Source organism: Anticarsia gemmatalis, chromosome W (genome assembly GCF_050436995.1).
Source record: "Anticarsia gemmatalis isolate Benzon Research Colony breed Stoneville strain chromosome W, ilAntGemm2 primary, whole genome shotgun sequence".
Classification (NCBI taxonomy): Eukaryota; Metazoa; Arthropoda; class Insecta; order Lepidoptera; family Erebidae; genus Anticarsia; species Anticarsia gemmatalis.
Window position 1 is genome coordinate 5,949,407 of NC_134775.1, and position 14,687 is coordinate 5,964,093.

Sequence of the window (14,687 nt, forward strand, 5' to 3'; positions counted from 1 at the left end):
AAATCATTTCACGTTGCGTTAAAGGATGACGCGCCCAAAAAGGCATCAACGCATAGCAGTGAACATTTACAACCTTTATGCGCTTATTGCAATGATAAACATTTCATCTATCATTGTAAATAGTTTGCTAGTAAGCCGGTAGAAGAACGCTACGAACTTGTGAAGAAAAGCAATCTTTGTTTTAATTGTCTTGTTCCAAACCATACAGTGTACAATTGTAAACAAAAGACGTCATGCCGAGTTTGCAGAAGAAAACACCATTCCCTTTTACATCGAACTAAAGAAACAAGTCAGTCAGTACAACTAGAACAACGAATCACAACCGCACACTTCTCAAGAGAACAACCCGGTCATCAAATATTGCTAGCCACAGCACAAATAGCAGTTAAAGCGAGTAACGGAAATACACACCTGCTTCGTGCTTTGATTGACCAGGGATCGGAGGCTTCACTGGTATCAGCAAGAGTAGTTGAACTGTTGCGATTGAAGAAGACATGCATCAACGGTGTCGTCTCTGGGATAGGAGAAGAATCTCAAATACCTATAAAACACTTAGTAGAACTAGCAGTTTCATCGCGCTTTGATAGCAACGAAGTATTTCGGACGAAGGCTTATGTCATGAAAACTTTGTCGAAAAGGTTACCTGCACAAACAATCACGATGAACTGGCCACAGCTTCAAACTATAAAATTAGCGGACCCTATGTACAACACGCCGAGTAGGATTGATATCTTGCTTGGTGCCGATGTCTTTAGTAAAATAATAGATGTTGGCTTGATGAGAATGCCAGATGGCATAGTGGCCCAAAATACATCGCTCCTTCAATGCAAAAGGGCCACAACTCAAAAAAAAATTAAAATCGTTTTATTGCAAAAATGACACCTGAACCGACTATATTTTATAGTAAAAAAAAAACCCCATCATTTTTGCTTATATTATGGCTGCACTGACTTACTGCCCTTTTTGCATTAGCTCACTTTGACAGGTAATGTCAGTGCAAAACAGCCACTTTGTGAGTTGCGCCCGGAGATTCAACGCAAATGCTCGTCAGTTGCATGAAAAAGTGCCACAATCCAAAATATGTCTGTGTTGGGTGCAAAATTTCAAGTTAATGTGATTATATTTTACAATACAAAACTGCCATATTTTGGAAAACGTCCTTTTTGCATTCTAACTATAGTATTTGTTACCATATTTCGTAATACAAAAGTGCCATATTTCTGAAAACGACCGTTTTGCATTCAAACACTAGTATTTGTTATTATATTTTGTAATATAACAGTAGCATATTTTGAAATACGTCCCTTTTGCATTAAATTATTGTGGAATAAATAATCATTTTTAGCGTGCTAGAATGAGAAGGCCAGAAATATGACCGTTTGGTATGATAATAATTTTAGTTTTCGTTACAATTTTAAAAATAAAATAATACATTTTGATGCAGGCAAAGTAAAGAGGCACCCTTTCCTTTCAAATTCCTCTTTCAAGGGCTAGATCCGACCAGTCCTTTTCAAATGCGTCTAAATCATCCCGCCATCTCCATTTAAGTCTCCCGCGTCTGCTATCTTCTGGCATCCAGTTGGTAGATATGCGGGTCCACCTTTCCGAACGCATATGGATAATGTGGCCGGCTCAGTTCCATTTCAGCCAGGCGGTCTTCTCCCTTACATCGGCTATGCGAGTTTGGGAGCGCAGTATAGAATTTCGGACGTGATCTGTTCTTTTGATGCATAATATACTATGCTCCATCGCTCTCTGGCTCTTTCTGGTTTTCCGTAAGGGACCATGTTTGGGCAGCGTAGGTAAGGACGGCTAGTAGGTATAAACATGTCGACGAGCTTTCACTTCAGTGACAGTGGAAGGTTACCCTTCATTAGCTCTTTCCTGGACCAGGATCTCTTTCAGGCACTTGTGACACGTTTGTCCAACTCTTTGTCCCGTCGGTTGTTAAAAGAGGTTATCTGGCCCTAGCAAGTGTACTCGTCGACATAGTCTATGACGTGCCTGTCTACCTCGACCCTACGTTTTGTGTTGTTGGTCATAACCTGTGTTTTTGTACGGTTCTTACTCAGTCCAATCTGAAGGTTTGCCGTGCTCAGATCTTTGAGCATTGATTCGAGTTCCGATGCCGAAAAAGAGAAGAGGACTATGTCATCTACAAAACAATGGTTTGCGCTCACCGGTCGGTAAACGATCTGTGGGTTAGGCAACCATTGGCGCGGTCATTCCGTAGATGGGTGACCGCATAGTGGTATTTGAGCTGGGCGTCTCCGTGCTTCGGAGGGCACGTCAAAAGTCGGTCCCGGTTGTTGTCTCCTAAGATAACAGTCGTTAAGCCACGTCAAAGGCCTCTCGGGCGGCTTGAACAACTTTGACACTAGGTTGACCACTAACCATACGACAAACAAACAAACTATGCTTTTGATTGCCATAACACCGCCAGGCTCCTGAAAATTTCTCTGAGGGTGCTGGTAAATAATTTGGGAGATAGCGGGTCTACCTGTTTCACGCTTCTTTGGATTTGGAATGATATTGTTGTCTATTGCTTTGATGAGTTTGATGTATGAAGGTTCGATTCTACATAGTATCTTTAAGTAGGAATTGGATGGAGTGATGATTCTATGGCGGAATGAGTAATGCTGTCAAAAGCTTTGGAATAATCCACGAATGCTCAATATAAAGGCTTATAAAACTCAAAAACCTTTTCTATTATCTTATTTCTTTAATACTCCTGCTGCACTCAGTCTACTCGTCACGTTACCCATTGATTGATGATGATGGTTGATGTTTAATTTTACTAAATAATGAAAGTTACGCACAAAGTTGATCTCAATAATTTTACTTACTTAATAAAAAGTTAAGATTTTTTTATTTAGATTGTTTAATACAATGTTTTCCTGGTCTATTCAGTTATGGTTTTACTTAGTAATTATTATTAAACTTTTTGATACGGTTTTTTTACCAAAAAAGTACAATTAACCATTTTTATTTGTAAAACTGTGTTTAATTTTTGACATATTTCTCATAATATTGGTTCAAATTTTGAATGCAAAAGGGACTTATATGCTTTTTTCTCTTAATAGGTAACAGCTATTACAAAGTTTATTTTGTAGAAAGATAGAGCTAAAAAATACGCATCTAATGATATATTAACATCTTATATTTAATAAATAAATATATGAAATGTTATAAAAAAACAGTTTCAAAAATTTGTTTTGGCTCTCCTGTAAAATTTATACATTTCGATTTGTGGCCCTTTTGTATTCAAGGAGCGACATGTTTGGGGTGGATCCTCTCGGGTCAAAAGGAAGACATATCATTGAGTAACGAACATAAGATTATCACACTACACGTTACAAGAATGATTTCAGAAGATTATAACATACTAAAAAGGTTTTAGGAAATAGAAACGGATTCGTACACCAAAAGGAGGATACTGACTAGAGAAGAAGAAGAATGTGAATCACAATACAAAAATACAACAGTTAGAGATGAAGACGGTAGATATATAGTGCAATTACCATTGAAACAAACGTTAGAAGAAACTATGCAAAACATTGGAGACACAAAACAAATGGCATTAAGGCGATTTCAACAATTAGAAAATAAATTTCAGAGAAATGAAGAGTTTAAAAGACAGTACAAAATGGTGATTGATGAGTATTTGGATATGGGACACCTACAAAAATGTGAGGGCATAGATGAAGAAGCTAATTACTTACCACACCATGCCGTAATCAGAGATGATAAAGACACCACAAGGTTACGAGTCGTCTTCGATGCATCTGCTAAAGGCACAGGAGGCTGTTCACTCAATGACAACATGTTAGTAGGACCCATATTGCAACCTGATCTGCGTAGCCTTATAATTAATTGGAGAAAGCATAAGATTTGTGTGATAGGAGACATTGTCAAAATGTACCGAATGATAAGGGTTGCTGAAGAACATACAAAATTACAACACATAGTTTGGCGTAATGAAGTAAACGAAGACATATGTGGTTTCAGGTTGAAAAGAGTCACGTTCGGTACCGCTGCAGCTCCATTTCTAGCTGTTAGAACACTCAACCAACTTTCTGATGATGAAGGTCAGCAATATCCAGAAGCTTCTGCTGCAATAAAGCATTGTTTTTATATGGATGATCTCATGGTTTCTCTTGAAGGAGTCGAAGAAGCTAAAAAACTGTGTAGTGATCTAAAGGTTATTCTTGAAAAGGGAGGATTTGTCATGCAAAAATGGTCAAGCAATTCAGAAGAAGTATTAGACTATCTACAAGCTAAAGAAAATACTACAGATACGTTGGAAATAAAACTAGATAAAATAATTAAAATCTTAGGTGTGAAATGGGACAGAAAAGATGACACATTTAAAGTAACAGTTAACTTACCTGAATTGAGATATCCAATAACGAAAAGATCTATCCTCTCTGACGTTGCTCGCCTGTTCGATCCGTTTGGATGGTTATCGCCGGTAGTCATCATAGCCAAGGTTATGATACAGAAACTGTGGCTTGGTAAGCTCGGATGGGATAGTGAAGTACCTGTAAATATCGCAGAAGAATGGATAAAATATAGAAAAGATCTGTCTTACCTGCAAGCCATTGAAGTTCCACGTTGGTTTCATATCACTGCCCGATGCAAAGAAATCCAGATTCACGGTTTCTCAGATGCCTCATCAACTTCATATGCAGCTGTGACTTACCTCCGAGTAATTGATGAATATAACAAAGTCCATGTAGTAATGATAGCATGTCGCACAAAGGTAGCACCTGTAAAACAACTAATTATACCCAGATTAGAGTTGTGCGCCGCAGTATTGTTAGCTGATCTAATAAAGGACGTGGCCGATGTTTTGAAAATACCTGTGAACAATATTTATGCTTACACAGACTCAATGGTAGTCTTGTCATGGTTACAGTCTAGTCCCAATCGATGGCGCACTTTTGTAGGAAACAGGATCGCAGATATTCAAAGAAACCTGGAAGGTAATAGATCGAGTCACGTAACTACAACTGAAAACCCAGCAGATATAGCAACAAGAGGAGTTAAGGCAAAAGATTTGGCACACCTAGAAATGTGGTGGCAAGGTCCCAAATGGTTAACCAATCGAGAGATCATCAATTTAACAACAGACGTCCCTGCAACAGAACTGGAAATGAAACTATCAGTTCACACCCATACTTACCAGAAAGATGCACCTCTATGGGAAAGATTTTCAACCCTATCGAGAATGAAAAGAGTATTGGCTTATTGCAGAAGAGTTTTACACACGAGAAATAAGGAGCAATCAAAAGATCATTTAACTGTAGAAGAAAATGGAGACAATTTTAGTAATATGCATAAAATATTATCAGAGTCTAGTTTATGCTAAAGAGATAGAAGATATTAAGAATAAAGGAAGGGTCAGTGCTAAGAGCTCACTTATAACATTAGCACCCTTTTTGGATGAAGGGGGTATTCTAAAGGTTGGTGGCAGATTACAAAATGCTATATTACCTGACACAACAAAATATCCTACAATAATACCAAAGGATGTTCACATTGCAAGGCTGTTAATTGCAGAAGCACACATCAGAACCTGTCATGGTGGCAATCTGATGATGATGAATTATCTTCGCAGTAAATATTGGATCATTGGTATGAAGTCCGCAGTAAGAAAATGTACTCGAACATGTAAAATTTGTATTATAGACAAGGCGAAGACGAATAATCAAATGATGGGACAACTACCAGCTGAGAGAGTAAATCCTTGCAGAGCTTTTCGTAACAGCGGCGTTGATTACGCGGGACCGGTACAGATAAGGACATCTAAGGGTCGAGGTCACCAGACCGTTAAAGGTTATATATGCCTCTTTGTCTGCATGTCCACCAAAGCACTACACTTAGAAGCTGTCACCGACCTTACAGCCCAAGGATTTATCGCCGCATTCAGACGATTCATTGCTCGAAGAGGACCGTGTCTTCACTTGTGGAGCGACAACGGCACCAACTTTGTTGGGGCCGCTAAGGAACTAAGAGAACTGTTTACTGCGGGACAAGCCTACATAACAAAGGAAATAGCTCAACTTTTGGCAAATGACGGCACGACTTGGCACTTTATTCCGCCGCGTATGCCAAACTATGGTGGTTTATGGGAGGCTGGAGTACAATCCGCCAAAAGACACCTGACCAGAATGAACCAAGGCATAAAACTAACTTATGAAGAAATGGCATCACTACTGGCTCAAATAGAGGCAAGTCTCAACTCGCGTCCACTTTGTCAACTTAGTGACACGTTTGAGACATTAACGCCGCTCACACCTGGACATTTCTTAGTGGGAGAACCGCTTATTAGTGTTCCAGATGTTGATTACAAAGAGGCGAAGATTAGTTTACTGACAAGATGGCAAATCATACAACAAATGACGCAAAACTTTTGGCGGCGATGGCAATCGGAATACCTTAACACTCTCCAGCAGAGATACAAATGGAAATCAAAGGTTCCGTCTCCAAGTCTTGGCGATATTGTAATAATTAAGGAGAATGATTTACCACCTAATAAATGGTTATTAGGTCGCATAAAGCTTCTCCATCCTGGAGCGGATAATTTGGTTCGCGTTGTTACTGTGCAATGTAAGGGAAATCACGAACTGAAGAGACCGTTGTCAAAACTTATATTCTTGCCTAAAGAGTAAATACAATATGTTGCACTTAAGTAAATTAAAGATTGCATGTGTCATTATATTAAAATTTGTTTAACACAATTAATTATAAAGAAATGTTTGAATTATATACAGTCCACTGGTTCTAAATTGATGTTAAATTTTATGTTTATTGTTATAAAACAGTTTGTTTTGGTGGGCGGGATGTTTACGCCTATATATTACTTAAAACTAACGTTTTATAAAATCAGTGTCTCAATATACGTTATAGAGGGAAGACGTGTTTCACTCAACCACACAACGTAGCAATCAATAGTGAACCTTATGCACCTATAAACAGGTATAATGTTTTGGCATTTATGGGACTGACATAGTCAATTATGGCTCAAAGTCCCTTAAAATAAATAAAGAGTAAAAAATAAAAAAAAAATTCTCTCATGAGAGGTGCATCTTACATAGAACTACCAGATGTTATCTATACTAATATTATAAAACTGAATAAAGAATACGAAGAGTTGTATAAATATTAAGAATGATGATGAATATTGTTTTTTATGGAGCGTTTCAGCAGCATTATTTCCAATTAAATATAATGTCTGTAAGACAAGCTCTTATCCACATTTTAGCACGATATTTAATATAACTGGAATTACATTCCCACCATCACCCAAAGATATCAAATTGTTTGAGAACAAGAATTGTGATTTAAGTATTAATATTCATGGACTGGATAAACATTACAATGTAACTGGTCCCCTTTATGTAACAAATTTCAAAAGAGATAAACATGTAAATTTATATATTACGAGAAAAATAACAGAGGTCATTATTGTTTGATAAAAAACTTATTACGCTTAGTGAGACGCCAAGTTTCACGACATAAAGGTAGAATATATTTATGTGAGACATGTTTACAATTTTTTACAAGTCCAGCAAAATTTCATTCTTATGCATGTACTAAGATTATAACTATATTACCTGATAAAAACAATACGTTACAGTTTAAACACTTTGAGAGACAAATGTTGTTTGATGACAAAGTGCGAGATCATGATCATATTTCATCAAAGTATAGAGGCGCAGCACATTCACACTGTAATTTAATTTATAGAGTATGTTCATTCATAATGTATAATAGAATACGGGAATTAACGCGAACACGCATTTTACCTTAAAATGCCTAACGTTTCGGCGCAGGTTGCACTCGCCGTGGTCCCAGGCAGACTGGAGCAGCGATGACAGGACTTCGTGTATATGAGGCGGACGAATGTCCATCCACCCTCATATTTTGATTTTTCCAACCGCCAACACACACTACACTAACCGTGTCCCTATTCTGTGAGCTAACCGATTGCGAAACATAGCGAGGTTTTGTAACAGTAATCACTGGATTCCACGTCGCGGATAATTTGAAGCCGTCTTCCCGATTGAAATTTGGATGTTTCTTGATTTCGATCGCTTCACGAACAATCCTCGAGTAGAAATGTCGTTCAGTGGAGATTTGTTGTTGGAGATTTGTTATGTGATAACAAGGTATATAAACCGGTATCATATAACCCTACGGCTAGAGTAACACGACGAATACGGACGCTGATACAGGACAACAAGGACCTTTTCACGGAAGACGAGTACGAAAGACTGTATAAACCGAAGTCGCACCAACCACCGAAATTATATGGCCTGCCCAAAATACACAAGTCCAACGTACCACTGCGGCCTATCGTGAGTCAAATCGCCTCTCCTACTTACGACCTTGCAAAGTACGTTGCGTCAGTATTGCAGCCACTTGTGGGAAATACACCGTCTTTTGTGAAAGATTCGCGGCACTTCGTCCAGATTATTAAGGACCTTAGATTGGAACCGGGCGATGTCATGGTGAGTTTTGACGTCGAGTCGCTCTTCACCAATGTTCCAATTAAGGAGTGTTTGGACGTGGTAAAGACCAAGCTAGAGGACAACGAGATGCCGTTTAACTATATTGATCTTCTTAAAAACTGTTTGGACGGCAACTACTTCCTTTTCCAAGGCCAACATTACCTTCAGATTGATGGCGTCGCAATGGGCAGCCCCGTTGCCCCTGCACTGGCTAATCTCTGGATGGAGCACTTTGAGGAGAAAGCATTGGCACTCGGACCAAAAACCATACGGCTTTGGAAAAGATATGTGGACGACATCTTCTGCATTATCCAAGGAGGTCAACAGGAAGTAGATCAATATCTAGAACACCTGAACTCCATTCACCCTAAGATGAGGTTCACCTACGAAATGGAGACGGACAGGTCGTTGTCATTCCTAGATGTGAGGGTTGCCGCGAAACCCGATGGATCCTTATCACACTGTGTTTACCGGAAACCGACACACACAGATAGATACCTGCACGCTACATCACATCACCATCCCCGTCACTTGCAGTCCGTTATGACGTCACTGAAGAACAGAGCTCATGACCTCTGTGACCCTGAACATGTTGGGAAGGAGCTGGAACATGTTCAGGAGGTACTACGAATGAACGGATACCACGTAAGTCGACGAAGGAACAGGATCACGAAACGGAGTAAACATCCGGAGGTCAACAGACAGCCCGCCTACTTGCCCTACGTCAGAGGAGTGACTGATAAGATAGGGAATGTATTGAAACAATACAGCATCAGCACAGTATTCACGCCGGGGGCAAAAGTCAGCAGCATGGTGGGCACACCGAAGGATGTACTACCGTTTCAAACACCAGGTGTCTACAAGATCAACTGCAGCTGCGGTAGTTCCTACATAGGCCAGACTAAGCGGTCGATAGCTGAAAGGGTCAAGGAACATATCGCCGCTGTTAAGAACCGTCAAATCAGCAAGTCAGCCATTGCGGAACATCTACTCGAAGCAGGAACTAATCACTGGATTGAATTCCATCGCCCTCAAGTCCTCTCCACTGAACGACATTTCTACTCGAGGATTGTTCGTGAAGCGATCGAAATCAAGAAACATCCAAATTTCAATCGGGAAGACGGCTTCAAATTATCCGCGACGTGGAATCCAGTGATTACTGTTACAAAACCTCGCTATGTTTCGCAATCGGTTAGCTCACAGAATAGGGACACGGTTAGTGTAGTGTGTGTTGGCGGTTGGAAAAATCAAAATATGAGGGTGGATGGACATTCGTCCGCCTCATATACACGAAGTCCTGTCATCGCTGCTCCAGTCTGCCTGGGACCACGGCGAGTGCAACCTGCGCCGAAACGTTAGGCATTTTAAGGTAAAATGCGTGTTCGCGTTAATTCCCGTATTCTATTATACATTAAACATGCAACGCGAGAGTTTAAAAGTTATGATGTTCATTCATAAATAAATAAAATAAATTTAACCCATTAATGTCCCACTGCTGGGCAAGGGTCTCCTCCCGTAATGAGGGAGGGGTTAGGCCTTGAGTCCACCACGCTGGCCAAGTGCGGGTTGGGGACTTTGCATGCCTTCAATTAACCCATTAACGCCCTCTGTACCTGCTTGGGTACAGATGGATAAATCGAATTTTTAGGTTTAAAATGAACGCATCCGTATGAGTTAGTTACTCATTTCCAAACTAGATAGCTCTAGTTACCTATGAAAAAAGTTAAGAGGCGGTGGCGCGAAAATAAATGTCAAATGTTTGTGTCGGTAATAAGTGAAAATTTGTTTGTGATTCAGGTGAGTTGAATTAATTGTTTTAAAATATAAATTATCGACTTTTTATACATTTATGGCGTTAAAAAGATAGATTTAGTGCTGGTATACATACTTTTTACATAAAATTTTCAAACTCATATAAAAATTCCAAACTAGGTGTAATTTTGTAAGTCTGTACACAAACGGGTACACTGGGCGTATGGGTATAATATTTATACTTTCCTTTTGCAGCACCTGTTGAAACGTTACAATGGCGAAACGCCACATTTCACAAACATTTACAAGCCAAAACAATTACGCGCGGCTTGGTGAAGCTCTCGAAGCCATATTGGCCGATGACGTTCACGACGAGTATGAGGTAATCGTGTTGCCACCAGATCCTGCCGTCGTTAGCGATCAAGAGGAAGGCGACGATGATGACTTACAATGTGCTGCCCTGCCCAGAGATGTTCCCGGAACCGTAGAAGTATTTGCACGTCATCCTGATCATGATGTTTCAGATTGGGATGAGAGTGATGATGAGCCTCTGATGAACATTGCGAAACGCGCAAGAAATACACAGTCACGAAATCAGCGTGAGCAAAGTGATACACCTGTTTGGAGAAAAACATTGCCCGTGTATAGTCTAGCCCATGACATTACTGATGTCATCGAAAACCGCCAAACCTCCGTTGTAGAATCCATAAAAGATCTCAGCCCAGTTTTACTGTTTGAAAAAATGTTTGACGACGATGTTAGGTCTTTGATAACAGAGAACACTTTGTTATATGCAGGTCAAAATAATAGACATACTTTTGAATTCGTTGACAGTGATTTGAAGAGATTTTTAGGAATACTGATTCTATCAGGCTACCACGAACTACCATCTGAACGAGCTTACTGGAGCTTAGATGAAGACCTTGGTGTTCCGTTGGTTGCCAACTGCATGTCGCGTAACAGGTTTCTCGAAATAAAAAGAAACCTACATTTTGTAGATAATAATCAGGCCGCCAGTACTACTGATAAAATGTTCAAAGTGAGACCATTGTGTGATTTGATCCAGCGAAACGCGTGTCAGTGGGGAGTATTTCATGAAAACTTATCCGTCGATGAATCAATGATCAAATACTTCGGTCGTCATTCAGCTAAGCAATTTATAAGGGGAAAGCCGGTCAGGTTTGGATACAAAAATTGGGCGGCAACCAGTTCAGATGGATATTGCTATTCTTTTGATATTTATTGTGGTAAGGCGGCAGAAGCTTCGACGGATAGTCTCGGGGCGAGAGTAGTAAAGTCATTACTAGCAAAGATGCCCATAGTTCCTAAAGAACATATTGTTTATTTTGATAACTTCTTTACCAACTACCAATTGCTCAATGAGTTGAAACTGTTGGGCTACAGAGCAACGGGTACAATACGTGACAATAGAACAAAGAAATGTCCACTTGTGCCTGTAAATGACATGAAAAAACGGCCAAGAGCTGACTATGATTACCGTTTCGACACGAAGAATGAGATTGCGATAGTGCGTTGGAAAGACAATAATGTGGTAACTATGGGTTCAAATTTTGACAATGTTGAGCCTTTAGGCAAAGTAAAAAGATGGTGCAGTGAGAGGAAACAAAAAGTAGACATGAACATACCAAGATTGTTTGTGAACTACAACAAAGGGATGGGAGGGGTAGATCAAATGGATCAGTCGGTCAGTCTTTATCGGGTCGCTATCAGAGGAAAGAAATGGTGGTGGGTGATTTTTACATATTTGCTTGACATGGCTGTGTCCAACGCTTGGCGATTACATGTTTTGTTGAGCAAGACTGAGGATTCTGTCACGTATATGGACCAACTATCATTCAGGCGGATGATAGCTCGCGCTTATTTACACAAGACTACACCAAGAACCCGCCCATCTTCTTCGGAAATTGTTGGCTTAGACCGAAAAAACAATGGACACAATCCAGAACGCATGGAAAAACCGTTACGGTGTACTATTTGCCATAATCGTGTTCGTTGGCGCTGCAAACTATGCACAAAAACTTTATGCGTAGAACGAGATTGCTTTGGACAGTTTCACTCTTGATCCGCCCGTTGTACCTGCTTGTGCACACCATGCTCACTTCAAATATAAATACTTTTTTTTTAATTTTTGCTCTTAGATATACTAATTAAGCCTTATTCAACTAATAAATAACAGTTACATAAAAAAACATGGCCGTTTTCATTTTGGGCGTTAATGGGTTAATGTATTAAACAAATTTTAGGCATGCAAGGTTTCCTCACGATGTTTTCCTTCACCGTTGGAGCATGTGATAATTATTTCTAATACACACATAACTTCGAAAAGTCATTGGTGTGTTGCCTCGGGTTCGAACCTGCGACCACTTGCGTGGGAGGTGTCAACTTATACCACTCGGCTATCACTGCTCTTTTTATTATTTATTATGAAAAACGATAGGTATGTTCATTCATACGAATACGAATACATTGATTCATGGGACAAATATAATGAGACACAGCTACCTCCAAAGCGTTATTTTTACAACAGCTTGCAAATGAAACATTTAACTGATAGCGAATAATAATATGAACATGCGCAAACTATTTGGAATTTTTTTAATAATAAAAGTCTTGGTGAATATACTGATTTATATTTGAAGTGTGATGTTTTATTGCTGTGCGATATTTTTGAAAACTTTAGAAATATATGTTTACAATATTATAATCTTGATCCTGCTTACTATGTAAGTTCCCCCGGTTTAAGTTGGGACGCTATGCTCCTTTACACTGGCGTTCAATTAGAATTGATTCATGATTTAGACATTTTGATAGAAAAAGGAATACGTGGTGAATTTGCACAATATTCCCACGGATATGCTAAAGCCAATAATATTTATTATATACCTCATCTTGATGATTCTCAACCATCGACATTTTTAGTATATCTTGACTGTAACGATCTTTATGGATATGCAATGACTAGAAAATTACCAATATCAGATTTAAAATTTTTGACAAGCCCTGAAATATTAAGATTTCGTCTATTTGACACCTCTGATGATGCTGAGTACGGCTACATTTTAGAAGTTGATCTAATGTATCCCGAATACTTACATAATTTACACAGTGATTTGCCTTTCGTTCCAGAAAAGTTCATACCCATCGGAGGAAAGACAAAAAAGTTAATAGCGAACTTTTATGACAAGTATAAATATGTTATACATTATATTCATTTAAAAGAATGTATTAAAAATGGTCTTATATTGAAAAAATACATCGCATACTGCAATTTAAACAAGAAAACTTTTAATAAAAGTTTATAGACTTAAATACTCAATTGCGTCAAGCAGCAAAGACATCTTTTGAAAGGGATTTCTTTAAACTTCTGAATAATTCAATATTTGGAAAAACTATAGAAAATAAACGAAAACAAGTTGATGTTAAATTGGTGACTAAGTGGAATGATAATAAGAATAGAACAAATAAAACAATAGGTGTAGAAAAACTACTTGCTAAACCAAACTTAAAAAGTATCTGTATGTTAAGTGAAGATTTTCTTGCAGTTCAATTGAATCCCGAAAAACTTGTTTTAGATAGACCTATCTACGTCGGTTTTGCTGTATTAGAATATGCTAAACAACATATGTATAATTTTCATTATGATTTCATTAAAAATAAATACGGTGAAAATGTCAAACTATGTTATACTGATACTGACAGTTTATTATACTTTAATACATACACAAAACTTTTATAAGGATTTGAAAGAAAATATATAAAAATTAGATACCAGTAACTTTGATTTTAATAATCCTGACGGTATTCCAAAAGTAAATAATAATAAAATTCCCGGCTTGTTTAAAGATGAATTAGGTGGCGACGTAATACCTGAATTCACAGGTTTGAGAGCAAAACTCTATTGTATTAAGTCAATAAAAACGCAGATTAACAAAGCCAAAGGAGTATCAAAGCCTGTTACAAAACGTTTGAAAATATCTAATTACACTATGCAACACCAAAAAATTCACTGGGATCCCGAATGGTAATTCGTATTAAGCATACTTAGTGTAATACAGAGAACATATTTATATTTATATATCTATCTTATATCTTCACAAAAGAGAGATAAGGAGAATCTTGATTTGTTTACTGTGTAGTGTAACATGATATGTATTTAGCAATAATTTAAAATACACGTGAATTAATATTGCACTGTTTGCAACTTATACTTAAGTACTGCGTAATTAGCATAGTGTTGTAATTTGTATTCATTAGATTATTGGTAATTCAATAAATGACTCTCAACGAGTAAGACATGTTTTTATTAAAACACCCGAATATACCATCAATTATTACATGGCGACCCTGCCATTGGCACCGTTTCTAAAACATATGTTTGAAAGAAAATCTGAAGACTGA